General features: G+C 33.3%; 1 protein-coding gene across 1 annotated transcript in view; it reads left to right on the top strand.

Annotated features, from left to right (window-relative positions):
• The window catches only part of LOC120412725 (serine-rich adhesin for platelets), a 192,680-nt gene that overhangs the window by 49,633 nt on the left and 128,288 nt on the right, over nucleotides 1–14,759 (top strand). The window lies entirely within an intron of this gene.

The raw sequence follows: 14,759 nt of genomic DNA, 5'->3' as shown, positions 1-14,759 counted from the left end.
AAACTGATGATTCTCTTTCTCAACGGTCCCTTGGATATTGACAACCAGAGAGTCGACTGTATTATGTTCTAACATGGTTAAAACTGCTGTCCCAATTCGCCCCAATAAAAAAAAAAAAACAATTCGCCCCATGTGCCCCAATTCACCCCAGTTGACGGTATAATGATTTTTTTTATAGAATCGAAAAAAAACAGTCGAATTCATTTTTTAACATCAATTGAAACTTGAAATTCATTTTTTTTCGAAAAGAACTTCAGTAAAATTTTGAATATGACAATTCTCTACGAAATCGGTATTTTTTTAATTTTAATTTTTTTATTTTTTATCCTGCTGTAAACTTTTTGAATGCCTTCGGTATGCCCAAAAAAAGCCATTTTGCATCATTAGTTTGTCCATATAATTTTCCATACAAATTTGGCAGCTGTCCATACGAAAATTTTATATGAAAATTCAAAAATCTTTATCTTTTAAAGGATTTTTTTGATCGATTTGGTGTCTTTGGCAAAGTTGTAGGTATTGATAAGGACTACACTGAAAAAAAATGAAAGTGATTTTTAATTTAATTTTTTGTCACTAAAACTTGATTTGCAAAAAAAACTATTTTATTTTTTTTCGTTCCGCCACTGTTTTGTGTTTCTAGTAAATTTTACCACCTTGTTCACGGGGTGATTTGTTACTTGCACCAGTCACTCATCCACGAAGGTGCTGGGTGTGTTAACCCATCCTAGTGAAGTGAACGTAGTAATAGACCACGCCACCTTTTCGGCGTTTTTCATATTTCTATTTTTATGGCTTTTCAATTAACTTTTCCTCACGTGCCACCGCGGTCATTCGGTGGGGTCTCATCACCCCTTGATGATGATGATGGTTGTGATGGGTACCATGGGAACCCTGACCACGTGGTAAAAAGGGTGCACGACCAGCAGAGGCGGGGTGGTGTTGTTGGTTGGTCAATTCCAATTGTTGTGTTGTTGTACACACTTGGCAGGGTGGTGGTGTAATTTCACTTTCGAAATTACTCAGCCGAATAGGAAAAGGTAATCAGAGTGCGACCACACCGAATCACTTCGAATGCGGACTTCAACGGCAATTGTCCGCAAAAAAAGAAGAAGATGAAGAAGTTTCACTCTTCTTCATCATCGAGTTTTTTTTTATTGGATTGGCCAATAATGATTGGCGATCCGTGAAAATGACCCTCGAAAAAGCCACATTTCGATTCGGGTTTCATTTTCCCAGGGGGTCGTTGGACTTTTCAACCACAATTCATCCATGAGTGTGATTATGACTCGATCGATCGATCTCAGCGTTGCGCTCACGTGGGCTTTTCGTGAGGTGATCTGGCCTGCGCCGTCTGGGGATGTAAATTGATGCGGAAAGGTTGGATTGAGAAGAAGAAGTTGAAAAAAAGATGCCATGAATGGAAATGGTGAAGGTGCTCATGTGAATAGAAAACATGATTCACTTAAGTACCGTGATGAGGCACAATTTGAATGCATTTTCCTCAAAATTGGTTGTTGTTACCAAACATTTCGGTACTTTAAGATTTTTGTTTTGCTGAGACTATAATATTGAATATTATTGTAAACTTAGAAACTTTTCTTTATTTACCCCTTGGGTGAGATCTTCCTTACATTTTTATGGCCCCTTTGTCCGAAAAAAACAGGTTGCCAAATTATTAAATATTCTTACTCAATGAGGAAATACCACGGGAAATACCAATATTAAAAAAGCTACATTTATAAAGATAGCATGACCTCCCAATTAACATTTCTAAACAAACTAGCCACCACCTAGTTTTATAAGGGTTTTATGGAGGCATCTTGATTGTTTAGTAGTTTTATTTGGGCATTCACCGCAACCAATAAGCAAGAGCTAATTAATAGGTTCTAACAGGGTTTTATGCATTGGACATAAAACCTTGTGACAATAAAAGCTAAATGGCTTTCAATTTATGAATGGTTTTAAGAAAGTTTTAAGAGAGTCTTGAAAACTCTATGACAATGTCATGCCAAACGGTTTTATCGCACGTTTCTTTAAAACCAAGGGTGTTTTAGCTGTCAAGTGCCATTAGGCATGCAAAAAGCTTAATTAAAACCACAAGCTCCTGAAAAAGCTTTAAACGCGGCCAAATAGCAGTGCATAAATATGGTGCTAAACGCGTGTTCTGATTGAATGTGATTGACCGCCATCTTGGTTGACAAAAATAGAGAACTGACAAATTTGATTTAAATTTGACGAAAACACTCATTTATGCTGAATTTCTGATATAATTAATATAGCGATAGATGTTAATAAATAATTTGAACATTGTTTTCAAAGAATTGCAATAAAATATTTGTTGACATTAAAAACTATGATTACAAATAATGATTTTTTATGAAGTGAGATGATTTTTTTGGCTCTATCTCCCCTACATTTATCGATAAAATTTCAACCGCAGCTGTATCTGAGCCACCAATTGCGAGAAATAAGCTTTCAAATTATTTAAATTACCTCCAATATCTATTATTTATCATCACCATTTTTGCAAACCATCTCCATTTTATCATTTGGCAAGACATAGACTTATTTTTTGCCAAAATATTGCCAAATTTGGCATAAGGGTCATTCCACCTGAAGTGTGCAAGAAAAAATGCAAATTTGAAAATTACCATCTCCGATTCTGCTCAAATTTGGCAGAGCTGTTGAGACTATCAAAACATGCAAAAATCCCGAATTCCATCCAAATCGGACCATCCCCTCCATTTTTGTACCCTCCCAAAAAATCGACTTTTTGGCGATTTTTGAGCGAAACCCCTAACTCCAAACGACGATAACTCAGGAACCACAAATCTTAGAGGGTCGGTCTTAGACTCAATTTTGAAGGAAATTGGTCGTAGAATCCGTTTCCGCGATCAAAATTTAGATTTAAATATGTTTTCTACCTGTATTGCGCAATTGAAAACTTTAAATGGCCGTATCTCAAAACAGCCCTATTTATTTTTTAAATTTGACCTCACCATCGTATTCCCCGTCCGATTTTACATAAGAATCACTTATCGACAGAAAGGAATATTTTTCGTTCCAGAGATATCGAATTTTAAAGTTTTTAGTTTTTGAGATTACCTACATTAGCTTCATTCGCCGCATATGCTAGAAGCACTCAGAAGCGCTGTTCAATAACTGCTACCTGGTTATTTATTGAATTAAGATTTCATCCCAAATAATCATTAGCAAATAAGGCAAAAATGTAATGTACACCACTGTACACAGCAAATAAAGTAGTAATCCAGCTGCGTGTAAAAGGCCTGGGTGTAAAATAAATTTTGCATTATTCTATGAAATTCTGTGTAATATTACTCCATGAAATATGTAGCCCATCAGTATGGGAAACCTACTTTATCGAAATGTCAAGCTCACATATACGTTTATCCTTTCCATTTTTTATCGGTCTGATGGCCGAGCGGGCTAAGGCGCCAGTCCTTACTGTAGGTGCTTGGTTTGAGTCCCGTCTGTTGCAACTTTTTTTTTGTGTTTACAAAAATTGTACATGCAGCGTGTAATATTAAGTGTCTTTTTTGACGAAGGTGATGTGCATGCTTTTGCATGCGATTTTACCATCGGATTTTTTGCTGTGTAGGAAACTGCTGTATACGGCGAATTTGTGTGCTAGCCCACAGTACAAAGCAAGAACGACACGCAATACAGGGCAGAATGGAATTCCCGCAGAGCTAGCAGGAAATTGTAATTGATCTTGTAACTTAAGAAAAAGTGTACGATACATTATCGTGTTAAAAATTATGAATTAATATGAATAAAACTCTCGTGAAGCATGATTAAGGTGGAGGATTTCTGGAAAGTATAAAACTGGAAAAAGGTAAGAAAATCACAACGATTAATCTGATTTATTATCTAGTTGTGTTATTATTCAGTTGTGTTCATTTCGACACCGTCCGAACAATAATCTTTTTTTTTTGTTTGTCAATCATTTCGAAATCTTGGAAGACGATACAGCTGCTATCCACATGTATCAGAAGTATATGGTATTGCTTTTGAAATTAAATGTACCAGAATTGAAAAAAAATCATCAATTATTCTGATGAAACACATTATAAAAATCGGTTTAATATGATCAATCTTTCAAACCCTAAGACAGAATTTGGGGTTTTTGCTGAATGGCACTATTTCGCTACCGCACATGGCAAAAGCTCTATAACTAAGGCTACCAACTGTACGGATTTTTTCCTTACCGTACGGATTTTCGACCCTTTCCGCGGATTTTAAACAGACCGAAATTTTTGTACGGAGTTTTTCGCATAGTTCGGATTTATACGGAATTTTAACAAATTAAAAAAAAAACATTGCTTTTTTGATTGGGTCAAAGCGTTTGCTAATTAGACATTTTTATTTAACTGTCAGTTTGATTTTAAAGAGATAACTTGCATAATTTTCCGGGGTTTCTTCAGTTCAAACTTGATTGTCAATAATTGTTCTTTTCAAATTCTTACAAAATATATTTATCAAATAAAAGATCAAAAGGCTTTCTGAATCTTGTGAAAACCTTGTGTTGTGCTTGTATTTATAGGACCATTCCAATAAACGCTTTAGAAATGTTTTCGTGAAAACACTGACAACGATATTATTCGTAAAAGCAAACTTGATATTTCGTAAACTTTTAAACGTTTAACAAAAATATTTCTAATTCCCAAAATCCAAATTTATCTAAATAATTCCTTGACATTTTTTGTTATACCATGGTGTAAAGTATACGGATTTTTGCTCAGCAAGAGTTGGTAGCCTTATCTATAACCCATGAGAATTATTTCATCTACTACAGCCAGCTCTACATTTGTTCTCGTTTCAAATAAAAGAAGAAATAAAAGAAATAATTTGAGAAAGTGGGAAGAAATGAGGAATTAGAAAAAAATATGAAAATAATAGAATAATGATAAATTTTCGAAAATTGTATTGTAAAAACTCTGTAGCATTTGCAAATAAATATGAAAAGTTCAAATTTTACTTATTATGGTTCAATGACACTGAGATCAGGAAAAATAGTGTATTAAAAATTACCCAATAAATATTCCTTAAACAAAAAATAGATTGTTCAAGGTATTGATTATCTCAAAATCGTATAAAATTGAAAAAATAATTCATCTTACAGAACACCAGGTAGTTATTATTGATCAGCACGACTGAGTGCTTCTAGTAGATGCGGCGAGTGTAGATATTATAGGTAATTTCAAATACTTAAAACTTTAAAATTCGATATCTCTGGAACGAAAAATATTCCTTTCTGTCGATAAGTGATTCTTATGTAAAATTGGACGGGGAATACGATGGTGAGGTCAAATTTAAAAAATAAATAGGGCTGTTTTGAGATACGGCCATTTAAAGTTTTCAATTGCGCAATACAGGTAGAAAACATATTTTAATCTAAATTTTGATCGCGGAAACGGATTCTACGTCCAATTTTCTTCAAAATTGAGTCTAAGATTTGTGGTTCCTGAGTTATCGTCGTTTGAAGTTAGGGGTTTCGCTCAAAAATCGCCAAAAAGTCGATTTTTTGGGAGGGTACAAAAATGGAGGGGGTGGTCCGATTTGGATGAAATTCGGGATTTTTGCATGTTTTGATAATCTTAACAGCTCTGCCAAATTTGAGCAGAATCGGAGATGGTAATTTTCAAATGGTGTTCCGCTTCAGGTGGAATGACCCATAAGACGTTTGAAGACGTATGAAGTGTCATTTTTCCTTAACTCCTGACTAGGTTTTAACAAAGGTTTTATCAAGGCATTGAGGATGTTGTTAGGATTCAGTTGTAAAGCCTTTAACTCCTATGTAGGTTTTGTAAAAAAGCCGTGACAACCTTTTGCGGAGGTCCTTTTGGGTTTTAACAAAGGTTTATCGGGGTTCTGGGGAGGCTGTTACGACTTAGTGGTTTTAATTTTGGTTTTGGCTGATAGGTTTTATAGCTATTGTGACAGCTTTGATAAAGCCTAAAATGTTACTTGGGCTGGATTTTCCACAAACTGTGTGGCATAAACTATTTACTTTTTCTTGCTCAAACATTCAAGTGGCACATACAGAGTGGATTTGCAAATTCGAATGGAACTGCATTCGCTAGTTGGAAAGAGTGAAAGCTGTCAAAAACTTGAACCCACGTGCTTGCATGCAAATTATCGAACAATGCAATAGAGCAATCTACGTGCACATGTATTGCGTATACGTACACGAAAAGAAAGTGAGGTTAAATTTTGTCCGACCAGCAAAATCAAATGGTGCGCTAGTGTGTGTACGCAAAACGTCATAAAGCTCTATGGGGTTGAAATGCCAACATCCTCTTAGGAAGCGTGCTTTTATTACGTAACGCAAGAATTTTGATTTTTGAACCCCCTCCCTCGTAACAAAATTTCCATACAAATTTGATAAATTCTAATAAAACAACAAAAAACAAAACAAAAAAACTCTTTTTGTGCTTCGGTAATGTGAAAAAAATATAAATTGATGAGTCGTATGAATAAAAATAATAATGCTGTTTTTTTTATACAAACTAAACAAATAAATAGCAACAACTCTCCCAGATTCCTCATGTGTTTTGTCTGCTTGAGTAAGCTGGAGCTGCATGTCCCTCAACTTGATACAGATTATTTGCATTTATCATTTTCGTTGTTGATGGCCGAGCGGGCTAAGGCGCCAGCCCTTACTGTTGGTGCTGGGTTTGAATCCCGTCGGTTGCAACTTTTTTTGTGTTTGCGGTTTTTCTGATCATTTGCTGTGACGGTTATGAAAAATTGCAATAAAAGCTATTTGATTTCGTCCTGTGTTAAAAATACACAGTAATATCAAGTAAAATGAAATTCTATTTAGGGATGATTATTTAAAACAAATTTTGTACTCATTATGGTTTGTAAAGAGCCAATATTACCCAAGCTTCTGTCACGTCCCGTTAAAACCATTGAACATTTGGCCGTTCGTCTGTCAGACTGAGTTCGAGTCTGACTTACCATAGTGAAGATCTGTTGGAAAACGCTAGACACAAAAAAAACCCAGAGGAAATGTATAGTGAATGGAACGTATAGATTCATCAGCTCCCAAGACCCAGACGCGGAAAGAGAGTGCAAATTTCGAGATCGTGAACGATCGCAGCCAGAATAACGAAAGTCATGTTTTTCGTTAATTATACGACTGGCAAGACCTCTCATCCCAACCTAACCCACCCACATTGACTAACTGCATTTGATGAGCCGACCAAACGGCACACGGATGATGGTGTGCAATATGCACGCGCGGCTCTGGCTGTCACTTTAACGTTTGATCACGATCGCATCGCGGTGACGTTTCGTTTAAGCGTTGTTTACGTTTGTGAAATGCATTCAATCTGCCGGGCAATAAAAGCTGTCAGTCAGCAAGAACAAAAGAGGGTGTGTACGACTTTTCGCAAGACATGCCTAAACTCATAAAAAGACCCTTCTCGTGCCATCGATTGGCAAACTGCTCCAACGTAGTTGAAAAGCGAGCGGGGAAAGATGGAAAGAAAAGCAACAACGCCACTTGTTGTTGTGTCAGTTGCAAAACGGCGCAAAAATTTATTTACAGTACACCGCAGACGTAAACATAACAACGCGGAGAACCCCGGCGAACATCAGTCAGACTCAGTCTCAGTGGCGGATTTAAAATTTATTGATTTTCCTTTGAACCGCGTGGAAAATCCATCAATTCCGCCGCGGACAGTTGGTTTGTTTTGTTTTTCGCATGCGAAAATGACAGCTCGTAAGCTGTGTGTGTGTGAGTGGGAAACAGCGACAAAAGGTGGCAGCACTTTGGCGAAGCCGTCAGACATCACAGAAAAAAGCGAACAGGCGGCGGGTTAACGGCGTGTTGGTTTGTGTATAAATGCTGAGCAAAAATCGAGCGGTTTGGGTCTTTTGAGGTTTGTGTCAGTCGAGGTCGGGAACCGGCATCCGACGTGACAGTTAACAGATGGAGCACGGGAAGCAGCGAAAACTGACTGCAGGCGGCCAGAATTGCCAAGTGGTTGCGATCGAATTGAGACGTCAATCAGAGCGGGAGGAAGTAAAGTGGCATGATAATAGATTGAGAGAAAGAGAGATTAATGATTTGAAAGATAACAGTTGAAGGAAATGTAACGAACGTTTGTTTGCTTTATAATTGTAAAATTTAAAACGCAGACAAACAGACGTAAATCTTGTTCAAAATCCATCAATTACCAAATTAACGGTCAATTTTAAACATGTGAAACAAAAATACAAAAATACAAAAATACAAAAATACAAAAAAAACAAAAATACAAAAATACAAAAATACAAAAATACAAAAATACAAAAATACAAAAAAACAAAAATACAAAAATACAAAAATACAAAAATACAAAAATACAAAAATACAAAAATACAAAAATACAAAAATACAAAAATACAAAAATACAAAAATACAAAAATACAAAAATACAAAAATACAAAAATACAAAAATACAAAAATACAAAAATACAAAAATACAAAAATACAAAAATACAAAAATACAAAAATACAAAAATACAAAAATACAAAAATACAAAAATACAAAAATACAAAAATACAAAAATACAAAAATACAAAAATACAAAAATACAAAAATACAAAAATACAAAAATACAAAAATACAAAAATACAAAAATACAAAAATACAAAAATACAAAAATACAAAAATACAAAAATACAAAAATACAAAAATACAAAAATACAAAAATACAAAAATACAAAAATACAAAAATACAAAAATACAAAAATACAAAAATACAAAAATACAAAAATACAAAAATACAAAAATACAAAAATACAAAAATACAAAAATATAAAAATACAAAAATACAAAAATACAAAAATACAAAAATACAAAAATACAAAAATACAAAAATACAAAAATACAAAAATACAAAAATACAAAAATACAAAAATACAAAAATACAAAAATACAAAAATACAAAAATACAAAAATACAAAAATACAAAAATACAAAAATACAAAAATACAAAAATACAAAAATACAAAAATACAAAAATACAAAAATACAAAAATACAAAAATACAAAAATACAAAAATACAAAAGTACAAAAATACAAAAATACAAAAATACAAAAATACAAAAATATAAAAATACAAAAATACAAAAATACAAAAATACAAAAATACGTAAATACAAAAATACAAAAATACAAAAATACAAAAATACAAAAATACAAAAATACAAAAATACAAAAATACAAAAATACAAAAATACAAAAATACAAAAATACAAAAATACAAAAATACAAAAATACAAAAATACAAAAATACAAAAATACAAAATACAAAAATACAAAAATACAAAAATACAAAAATACAAAAATACAAAAATACAAAAATACAAAAATACAAAAATACAAAAATACAAAAATACAAAAATACAAAAATACAAAAATACAAAAATACAAAAATACAAAAATACAAAAATACAAAAATACAAAAATACAAAAATACAAAAATACAAAAATACAAAAATACAAAAATACAAAAATACAAAAATACAAAAATACAAAAATACAAAAATACAAAAATACAAAAATACAAAAATACAAAAATACAAAAATACAAAAATACAAAAATACAAAAATACAAAAATACAAAAATACAAAAATACAAAAATACAAAAATACAAAAATACAAAAATACAAAAATACAAAAATACAAAAATACAAAAATACAAAAATACAAAAATACAAAAATACAAAAATACAAAAATACAAAAATACAAAAATACAAAAATACAAAAATACAAAAATACAAAAATACAAAAATACAAAAATACAAAAATACAAAAATACAAAAATACAAAAATACAAAAATACAAAAATACAAAAATACAAAAATACAAAAATACAAAAATACAAAAATACAAAAATACAAAAATACAAAAATACAAAAATACAAAAATACAAAAATACAAAAATACAAAAATACAAAAATACAAAAATACAAAAATACAAAAATACAAAAATACAAAAATACAAAAATACAAAAATACAAAAATACAAAAATACAAAAATACAAAATACAAAAATACAAAAATACAAAAATACAAAAATACAAAAATACAAAAATACAAAAATACAAAAATACAAAAATACAAAAATACAAAAATACAAAAATACAAAAATACAAAAATACAAAAATACAAAAATACAAAAATACAAAAATACAAAAATACAAAAATACAAAAATACAAAAATACAAAAATACAAAAATACAAAAATACAAAAATACAAAAATACAAAAATACAAAAATACAAAAATACAAAAATACAAAAATACAAAAATACAAAAATACAAAATACAAAAATACAAAAATACAAAAATACAAAAATACAAAAATACAAAAATACAAAAATACAAAAATACAAAAATACAAAAATACAAAAATACAAAAATACAAAAATACAAAAATACAAAAATACAAAAATACAAAAATACAAAAATACAAAAATACAAAAATACAAAAATACAAAAATACAAAAATACAAAAATACAAAAATACAAAAATACAAAATACAAAAATACAAAAATACAAAAATACAAAAATACAAAAATACAAAAATACAAAAATACAAAAATACAAAAATACAAAAATACAAAAATACAAAAATACAAAAATACAAAAATACAAAAATACAAAAATACAAAAATACAAAAATACAAAAATACAAAAATACAAAATACAAAAATACAAAAATACAAAAATACAAAAATACAAAAATACAAAAATACAAAAATACAAAAATACAAAAATACAAAAATACAAAAATACAAAAATACAAAAATACAAAAATACAAAAATACAAAAATACAAAAATACAAAAATACAAAAATACAAAAATACAAAAATACAACAATACAACAATACAAAAATACAAAAATACACAATGAATACATTATTTTTTAATTTTATTAATAGATTTGTTTTGTTATTAAACAAAGTGTTATTCACAATTTCACACAAAATATTCACGAGAGTTTATTTATAAAATAGCCACGAGAAAAATTCATGAAATCATGAATAAATGTTCACGTCTTCATGAATGAGATTCATGTATCATAATACTGTGATCAATTTCACAAATATCGTGAAATTCATGAACTATTTTCTTGTGTACAGAGAAACCCCTTTTTACGCGATGCGTTACGTTTTTTTAATACAGGGAAACCTCATTTTACGCGGTGCGTAACGTTTTTCTAATTTTTCGATTTCTTTGGAACGACGCAACATTTTTGGAATCTTCTGAAAGCAATTTGTAGGATTTGTTCAGATCTACAGAACGCTTTTTGAAGCTTGCAAAGATAATCTATGAAACAGTTGTTTTAAGACAGATTCAAAAAAACAGTGTCTTATAAATATCTGAAACCCTAGGATTTAATGTAAACAAATGCAACTCTAATGGGAATATGAAAATTCACAGACAATTAGACATTTTTTTTTTAAGATAAGCCTTATTTTTGTTACATACGGTAAACAAATTTCTCAGTTTTATGCCCGTATATACAAAGAAACCTTTTTTTACGCGATGGCGTTACGCTTCTTATATCGTCGATTTCTTTAAAACCATACAATATTTTCGCATGCAATAAAAGATTGCAAAAATGTTGCGTCGTTCCAGAGGAATCAACAAAATGAAAAACGTAACGCACCGCGTAAAAGAGTTTTCTCTGTATCATCTTTGACGTGCGCGTTACGGTAACGCCCTCCTTCCACCGTCTACGCGCCCTTTGTCCCATGGGGTGGTCACATTTTGCAAACGGTAAACAAATGTGAGCAAACGAACGAAAAAAAGTGTCTCATGTTTCACGCGCTCCAGACGGCTTTTTGTGTCGCCCTGCCCTCGCATATGCAAATGCAACATGCGAAGATTGATAGATTTGCAATTGTTTTTGTTGCTGGCGCAAATCGATCCGTCCTCTGGCCATGGGTTAACCAGAGCCCAGACGGTGCTGTGATTTGATGCAAAATATGACTTGTGTGTGGGACTTGCGACTCTTGGCCACTGTCTGGAGTGTGGTAGCAGCTGTCAAAAGGGTGGCACATTGTGTTTTGTTTACACTGATTTGTGGTGAAACAGTTGAGCTATGACTTGTTTAACATAACCTTAAAGTATGAGACGTTAGTTCAAGGGTTACACTGTCAAAGCTGCGTTACGATTGGTGAAATCAATTTCTCTCGACTTCCATGTTTACTTTTCCGCAATCCATCACCGTTCGATTTCTTTTGCGGATCACATGACTCATTGATTTTCGATTCCGACCCTTTCACGTGAGAGTGAAAAGTGTCCATTTCATGTTTATTAATAATGTGATTTTCTTTCTTCTTCCTCAGGTAAGTCAACAACGCTGCTACCACAAAGTTGATTTTTGCACCGTTCGGAGCCTGTCAGGTAAGGGGAAGGGCCCTTGTGCAACAGGAAGCAAAACGCCCCTGTCGTCAACCCCGAGTTGGTCTCCGGTGGGTTCCATCTGGCCACACCGTCTATTAATCGGTGATAAATTATACATGTGTCATGTCGCATTAGCCGGAGACGTGCCGATCATTTCCTGTTATGTAATCAAGCATTCTCTCTCTCCGTCTCTTTTTAACTGTTACCTTGCGTTCGTTAGACGACAAAAGATACTACAAGACATGAAGAAACAGAAAAAAAACCCGGAGGTCCCAGACCAGAAAAATCGAAGAATCACGTCTATCTTTAGCGGGCTTCCGCCCTTCGCCGACGGTGACGCCGCCCTCTGCACCTTTCTCCAAACTCGCTTGACGGGCATCATGTTCTCGGAGACGACGAAGACGGGGATCCAAGTAGCAGCTGATTGATTTCCTGCTCGCGCTTTTGACAGCTATCCGCTATCGGCGGCAGTGGCCACCGCACTCTAGCAGGCCACGACGGCCGGTTTTCAAGGCCAACTCAGTGATCGAACGGTGAGGGAAGAGGAAAAGGGAAGATGGCGGAGACTCTCGCTTAGGCGCATTTTTTTCTTGCCGCACCAGACAAAATTTAGGGGGCGACATAAATCAATGCCGAAATTGAAATTTATGACAATTTAGGCGATGGCAGGCAGCAGCGGAGCGTGCCTGCACATTATTGCTTATTAAAGCTAAGCGTGATCGTTCTATTAGCTTCCTCGTTCGAAATGGAACGGAGAAAAAATGTTAGGGTAGCGTGCGTTACGTATGAGCTGTCAAACGAAGTGTTCTCCGTGAATCGTGAATCAATGTTCAAACGATGATCACGATTTCAAAACCTGTTTGGCAGACTGAATGCTATGTTTACTCAAGAAATATTATCTGACGCGTTACTTTGTGCGTTGCGATGCGTTATTTTTCAATGACAGTTTCCCTCCGTGTCACCAGTGGACTCTCGAAAAATGACGCATTCGACACAACCTGATTGGTGTCCGAGCCCGTCCAACCGCAACAAACATCGCCAAGTGGCGTAAAAATTAAATAAATATGAATCGGATTCATTTTTCGTTTCGGTGATCATCTTCGTCGCAAACGTGTTTTTCGGAGTGGAATTAATTAATTAACGCCCGCGACGGATGGGTTTCGAGCGGGGCCAAAATGTTTGTCTACGATTGAGAATGGGTGAGCTCACCCAAGAATGTTTTAATGTTCGAAAATGGAATTGTTTCTGGAGAGTGGCTGAAGCGCGATGGAGATTGAAGGGGTATTCTATGCTTTTTGTTCCTTCTTTCGTTTGCTTGGCTGAGTGAATTAGATAATTTTAATGGGCCGAGAGGTTTACGAGGCGATTCGAGCAGTTAAGCACTTGTAGGAAGTTGTGTGTTTTGGTTGGGGCGTTACTGCCGGGTAAGCAGATTCAATTTGAGGCTGGTCAGATTTTTGTGACCGTGATATATTGGTGAGATGATAAGATTTTTGTTCAAACTAATCATTTTACAAAAAATAGCATCATTTTATTTGAATTTTTTTTGTTTCTTGAAAAACATAAAAAAAGAAAATTAAATTTGGCATAAGTTTTTGTACAGAATAGATTCGCAAATGGAGCATTTCCATTCGAGCAGTTTTTGCTTTTTTCTACAATGTATTTCTTATGGAGCGAACTGTCAAAAACTGCTCGACTGCGGGTGCTCCATTGGAGTGGAACAACATTCGAATAGAGTTATCTACGTGCGTATGTATTGCGTGTACGTACACGAAAAAGATTGAGGTTAAATTTTGTACCGTCCAGCAAAACAAATGGCGTGCTAGTGTGCGTGAGAGCGGGCTTAGATAACTCTATGAGCAACTCCGAATGGAGCACCCGCAGTCGAGCTGTGTTTGACAGTTCGCTCCATAAGAAATACATTGTAGAAAAAAGTAAAAACTGCTCGAATGGAAATGCTCCATTTGTTCATTAGAACGACTGATAGCTGTCAAAATCTTAAAACCACGTGCTCGGAAATCGTTAAACAATGGGGTTGACATGTCAACATCAGTTTGACAACAGGTTTTGACGTTTGAGTGCTTTGTTATTCGAATACGTTCCAATAAGTAAGCATTCGAATTATCGGACATTCGAAGTAATACATTTACAAAAATATAGATAAGCATTATTTTTTCAAAGTTTTATTGACTGATTCAAGGGGGTGTGTTAGTTCAGGCGAAGAACAATATTGCAACATAACCTCCGTGACCTGCCCCCGCTTCGAATTGTCATTTTATGACTTTCGAAATTAAGCAATCTCCATATCTGCTGCTGCTACT

The sequence above is a fragment of the Culex pipiens genome, chromosome 1 (assembly GCF_016801865.2).
Source record: "Culex pipiens pallens isolate TS chromosome 1, TS_CPP_V2, whole genome shotgun sequence".
Classification (NCBI taxonomy): Eukaryota; Metazoa; Arthropoda; class Insecta; order Diptera; family Culicidae; genus Culex; species Culex pipiens.
Note: the sequence above shows the minus strand (reverse complement) of the source record. Positions and strands in the feature narration are given on the sequence as shown.